This window comes from Rhinolophus sinicus, linkage group LG07 (genome assembly GCF_036562045.2).
Source record: "Rhinolophus sinicus isolate RSC01 linkage group LG07, ASM3656204v1, whole genome shotgun sequence".
NCBI lineage: Eukaryota > Metazoa > Chordata > Mammalia > Chiroptera > Rhinolophidae > Rhinolophus > Rhinolophus sinicus.
Window position 1 is genome coordinate 50,200,768 of NC_133757.1, and position 6,621 is coordinate 50,207,388.

The 6,621-nt window shown below is 41.7% G+C and overlaps 1 protein-coding gene across 3 annotated transcripts in view; it reads right to left on the bottom strand.

The window, feature by feature from the left end:
* Positions 1-866, bottom strand: part of P4HA1 (prolyl 4-hydroxylase subunit alpha 1) — a 74,693-nt gene extending 73,827 nt beyond the window's left edge. For 2 of the 3 annotated variants that reach the window (XM_019745966.2, XM_019745965.2), the window contains exon 1: positions 730-866. The gene's annotated coding sequence lies outside the window, so the exon portion shown is untranslated. Of the gene's footprint in view, positions 1-110; positions 233-729 lie in introns of all 3 variants that reach the window. The other variant, XM_019745961.2, reaches the window with a different exon arrangement.
* Between the last annotated feature and the right edge of the window lie 5,755 nt (positions 867-6,621).

Below are 6,621 nucleotides of genomic sequence, written 5' to 3' on the forward strand. Positions count from 1 at the left end.
GCCTTTAAAAAAATTTTCGTGGAAGAAGGAAGGAAGAAGACTAACTTGCCCGGTGACTGACTGGGTGATCTGACAGCCGACTTCCTCAACCAAACCGCCCCGAAACTCACCGCCCGGAGCCACTTCTAGCTGCTCAAGAAGCAACGCTGCGCGCAACAGTTGAGTTAAGCCTGAACTTCTCTGGGTAGGTCCACTTCCCAGACCCGACGACTTTTCGACTGGGTAAAAATGCCTGGAAAGTTTCAATTGAGCTTTAAAATCCCTCTCCGTTGCCACATTCTAACCATCTGCTGCCGTGGAGGACAAAAACCCTCACTCCGAACTCGTTTTCCCATCAGCTTTGCAGGGAGGACCAGGTATGAGTGGAGTTCGGAAAAATCAACAGGGTGATTCCACCCTGGGAAGGAATATTCAAGAAAGTGCTGGTCCCGGGGCGGGGACAGAGGCTGCCGCAGCCCAAACGGCCGGGGGCGCCCACCAGGGAGGAGGTGAGAAGGGTAGTACGAGAAGGACAGAGGGGCCTCTGGGGCAGCCAGGGGTCACGCGGCGCAGGGCGAGGGGCTGAGTGTCCAAAGAAAATACTGAGGCTCCGGGGGTAAATTGGAGCACCCCTGACTCCAAGCCATCCCACCAGAGAGGGCAGGTACCGGACCACCAGAGCCATCTGGGAAGGACCACGGCTGCCCGAGGGCCTCAGCCGCAGTCCCCAAGGTCGGGGGAGCGTCTCACCTGGGAAGTGGAACGGGAGCGCGCTCTTCAGTCTTCGGTTGCCAGCACACCGGCGGGTTACCTACTCCCTTCCCTCAGCCCGCTGGCGGCGCAACTGGGCAGCAGAGGGAGCCAGTTAGCCCTTTTATAACCTCTAGGCCGCTACGGCAACGCTGGGTAGGAGGCGACTGCAGTCCTCGCTACGTGAGCTTGATCACACCAGCGCCCCGCCGACTGCGCAGGCGCCGGCTCCGGTTTCCCTCCGGCCCCCACCCTGGCCCCGGCCCACACCCGTGGCTCATACCCGTACTCCCCACGAGCTGGTGGAGCCCGAGGCTGAGAAATGGGACTGGCAGGCGGGCCTGGGTTGTAACGCGCCTGCGCAAGGTTCTTGCCACGCCATGGTCACCGTGGTTACCTTGGGTTTGCCCAGCTCCTTTTCATCAGGTTTTTTTTTAGCGTCTTAATTTCAGCATCAGTCTCAGTCATGAGCACTGAAGCCACCGGCAATGAATGTCTTAAATATGAGAAGAGAAGCGTGGTAGCGTAAAAAAATAAAGCAGAAAGGAAGCCTCTGGTGGAAAATAATACAGTGCGTCCTGTCTTAGCTGTTTTGACCCTGAGGCTTTTTGCTTTACTGACTTTCCCCTCTACTGTCTGCTAATCTTGTTTCATCTCCCACGTTTATACTTTATCAGCATAATGGACTCTGCTCCAGAGACAGATTTTCTAGGTTCCTGTAATGCAGGGTCTCTGCTCTGGGCGGGTGGACAGAGAATATGGTGAGGCCAAAAAGGAACACCAAAGGAGCCATGGGTAGGGGGTTCATATTCTCGCTGGCAGCTGGGTTGGAGATAACAGGAAGGAGGATCCACATGATCCGCGATCCTCCATCTGCTTCTCTGCCAACCCACCAACCTCCTTGCCGGCGTAGCAATGGCAGTTATATTAGTGGCTAATGGCTAACCCGTTACAGCTGATGGCCAACTAGTTAACAGCACATGGCCATCTGATAACTGAGTCAGCACCTTTCCACATGAGGCCTAGAGCCTGGAAACTGCTCTGTGGGACTCTGTCCCTACAGTTCCATTCCTGGCCCAGTCCTATATGACATTGGGCATTAACCTCTATATCAGTTTCCTCATCTGTAACTGGTAATAAGGCTAGGTACCTCAGGGTTACTGTGAGAATTAAATGAGATAATAAAGCACTTAGCACCGGTCTAGCACACAGGAAGGCCTTGGCAAATAATTAGATTGTGTTGTTGTAGCATATAAAACACCCAATGTTGTTTTTGATCTCAGTCTAACATCTGCCCTAGTCATTATATTCCTAAAAGAAGAAAGCCTTGTTATCAGAGAACGTACAATGAAAGAGATAACTCTTCCTTGTCAGTGAAAGGGAAGAATAACTTCTCTAAGACTTCTTACTCATTAAAAATTGTTTCTAAAGTTTTCCACGTAAGCTAAAAAGCATAATAATAATTAACATTTGACTCTAGGAGGCGGGGTTAATTATATAAGTACAGAAATAGAGCATATTTTGGGAGCCTTAGGCACCCAGAAAGCAGATATAGTAGTCCCTCCTTATCTGGGATTTTGTTTTCTGTGATTTCAGTGGTTTCATTTACCTGCAGTCAGCCAGTGATCTGATAAGATTAAATGGAAATTTCCAGAAATAATTCAATAAGCATAAGTTTTAAACTGCATGCCTCTGGGTAGCGTGATGAAACCTCACTCCATCATGCTCCATCCCGCCCAAGGCATGAATCATCCCTTCATCCTGCATATCCTTTCCCCGCCCATTAGTCACTTAGCTGTCCTCTGGGTTATCAGAGCCACTGTCACAGTATCACAGTGCTCGTGTTCAAGTAACCACCCTTTTTACTTAATGGCCCCAAAGCTCAGGACTAGTGATGCTGGAAATCCAGATATGCCAAAGAGAAGCCATAAAGTGCTTCCTTTAAATGAAAAGGTAAAAGCTCTTGACTCAATAAGGAAAGAAAAAAAAGTCATATTTTGAGGTTGCTAAGACCTATGGTAAGAGTGAATCTTCTATCCATGAAATTGTGAAAAAGGAAGAATAAATTTGTTAGTTTTGCTGTTGCACCTCAAACCACAAAACTTAGGGCCACAGTGTAGGACCAGTGCTTAGTAAAGATGAAAAAGGCATTAAATTTGTGGGTGGAAGACATGAACAGAAAACGTTCTGTTCCAATTGATGGTAACATGTTGTACCAGAAAGCACTGAGCTTATACAAAGACATTAGCAAGGGATCTTCTGAAATGAGTGACCACGTTAACATAACTTTTATTATAGTATATTGTTACAATTGTTCTATTTTATTATTGTTGTTGTTAATCTCTTACTGTGCCTGATTTATAAATTGAACTTTATCATAAGTATATATGTATTGGAAAAAACATAATATATATATATATAGGGTTTGACACAATCCGTGGTTTCAGGCATCCTGTGGGATTTTGGAACATATTCTGTGTGGATAAGGGGGGAGTACTGTATAGTGATGTCTAAATCAGCAGTTCTCAAAGTGTGGCTGAGAAAATTATTTCATACTAAGACTTTATGTGCCTTTTTCACTCTCTTGAAAGTACAGTGGAGTTTTCCAGAGACTACATGTCCTGTGCAACAGGTTGAATGCAGAAGCAGATACAAGAATCTTCTATTAGGCCAGATGTTAAAGAGATTTGCAGAAATGTAAAATAATGCCACTCTTCTCACTAAATTATTTTTGCTTTGGAAAATAGTTGTTTTTCATTTAAAAATGTTATTTATGTTAACATGTAACAGATTTATTATCGTTTTTAAATGAATTAATAAAAAATATTTTGCGTGTTTGATTTGACTCCTAATACAGTAAATGTTGATAGACATAAACCACATAAAAGCTTTTTAGAGTCCTCAATACTTTTTATGAGTATGAAATGGTCATGACTATTCCTAGTTGAAACAACTAGCAGGGAGCCAGTCCCTTTGACACAAGGCAAAGATCTGCTAGAAAAATTGCCTCAGATGAAGCTGTAATTAATTTATCCACTGACCCTATATAGAGCTGACTGTGAAAACTGACAATTTACTCTATAAATACAATAGCTCCAAACCTTGATGCAGATCTACTGTAAAGCTAAGAAAACTATAGCTTCAGGGGCCTTCATTTGCACTAGCCCTTTCCAAGGTCCTGGAAGAGGTTCTGGAAATATGTTCACGCAGTCATATGCCCTTGTAAAATTTGTAAAAGTAAAAATTTTAGGGCCGGCCCGTGGCTCAGGCGGTTAGAGCTCCATGCTTCTAACTCCAAAGGCTGCCGGTTCGATTCCCACATGGGCCAGTGGGCTCTCAACCACAAGGTTGCCGGGTCAACACCTCGAGTCCCGCAAGGGATGGTGGGCTCCGCCCCCTGCAACTAGAAACAGCAACTGGACCTGTAGCTGAGCTGCACCCTTCACAACTAAGACTGAAAGGACAACAACTTGAAGCTGAACAGCACCCTCCACAACTAAGATTGAAAGGACAACAACTTGACTTGGAAAAAAGTCCTGGAAGTACACATCGTTCCCCAATAAAGTCCTATTCCCCTTCTCCAATAAAATAAAATAAAAGAGAGAGTGTATAGTAGTCCCCCCTTAAAAAAAATTTTTTTTGACTGCAGTCTTTAGACTGTTAATTTTTTCCTCACTGACTTCCCCATCACTCTTCCCCTTGTCTAGTGGTGTTGGAGTGGTTAGCAGGCATTTAAAAAATTTAGCTGAAAATAAGTTGAGTTAGAATACATTTGGTATGAATTTAATGGGATATATTTTTGTAATTCACAGTCACTTCCATGTATGGTTAAGACATTGCCAGCTGTCCCAGTGTAGGAGTGTCATCCAAGAACACTGACCACTCATTGTGCCGACATACCTAGCACTGTAAAATGAAGGTGCAGGGCCAGACATTTTATAGCTATTTGAATGTTTCTTGTATTCTAGTGTCAAAAAATATAGTGAAGGAGAAGTGAAGTTGAAACGGTAGGGAGCCTGAAGCTAATCTATGGGGAATTCTTCCAATTATTGCATACATTAAAGTTTAAAGATTTAGTATTTATCAATGCTTAGCCAATAAAAAGAAGTTCTTTTTTTTGTCAGAATTTAATGAGGATATCGACAACAAACTATTTAAAGTGTCATCAGTTTAAAGAAAACTGATGTGCCCTAAACCCTTTAAAGTTATATATTAAATAGCTTTATTTGAGATTTTCCCAAATGTGACAACAATCCTAAAAATCTACATGACATTATCAATAATGAACTGTGACTGTGTAAGGAACTTCTAACCTATCCCTATTAATATCATTTGGTTACCCCAAAAGGACACATCATACCAAATCTACATATGACTACTCACCCAGATCACCCTGGCTTGGTTACAGTGAAGATGAGAGATACCTTGGGGAACAAAAAAAGAATGATGTGACTCCCCTCCAAGTGGTCAAACATTAGAGCAGAGCTGCTCTAGCTTTACTATTATAAACCTCCAATAAATCCCTTTTTGCAACTGAAAAAGTTGATCATGTTCATCAATTCGTGAATGTGTCTTGAAGAAAGTATTACCAGTCCTATATTCTTAGGTAAAAACTATTATGTAGTTATGGTAACAACTAACGAGAAGTTATTTTAAAGTCAATTAATAGATCAATGGCTACTCAACTTTGTGAACAAGCCTCTAAAAAACCAGCCAATCAGTGACAGTGGGAGGCCACTTTTCAAAGTTACCCAAACAGCCAAAGGCTTACTCGAGTGAACACATTTCTGAAAATCAGCCAATTGTCAAGTCTCTCCACCAAAATAATCAGGCTTCTACAGCTGATGTCAACCCACTCCCACATTTGAAAGTCAGCCAATCCCTGAACTCCACCTTTCACAAAATACTGCATAAGATCAGCAAAGAGACTGTGTCAAACAAGCATAGTGCTTCTACACATAGAAAAGAATAAAAATCGCTTTTTATTTCATATTTTGAATGATGGTTTCTTCCTTTGACATTGAGCACCCATTTGTTTAACAAAAAGGGAAGCCAAAACATAAGACATAGAGTATGTTATTGAAGGCAGTTTTAACCAAATTGCATTCACACATCTGAAACAATTAAAAATCATTTGAGAGAGTGGGAAAGTGTTGAATTGTGAGGATTATAAAACACTACATACCTTTACTTGAGTGTTAGGAGAAAGAATAAAGTAGAATTTGATTAACTAGGTAATAATGAGTATATTTTTTTAGCTGAGGATTAAGATGATGGAAGCAATATTTTAGAAATTTTTGCTATGTGAATTAGAAGAGAAGGAAAGCAGAGACTAGGTTAGTAAGCCAAGATTAATTGAATAAATATTTATGGAACACCTACTTACTGCATCCAAGACACTGCCTACTGGCTGTGGAAGATCAAACTTTAATCTCTGATGTGAAGAAGTTTATAATTTTATTGGATAGAGTTAAAATCTGCACTTGTGGCAATGGGAATTTATTCATCCAATAAATATTTGCATACCCATATAAGCCAAGCTATGCCAAGTGTTGTGATTCTTGCTGTCATAGAATTTAGAGTCCTTTGAAGAAAACCAACAGTACACTAAATAAGTAACTCAGTAAATAAATAAATAAACAAACAAATAAATAAATAAATAAATGTCGATAGCTGTAATAAAAGAAAATAACAAAATGCTATGGAAAAGAATAATAGGAAGGACATAATTTAGATTGACAACATAGGGAAAGTGTTGCTGAAGAAGTGACATACAAACTGAGACCTGAGTTACTCAGATGAAATGTGTGAATAAGAGCATTCTCAAGAAAGGGAATAACATGTGTGAAGATCGTGTGGCAGAAAAAGCTTGGTGCATCTGAGAAGCCAAAA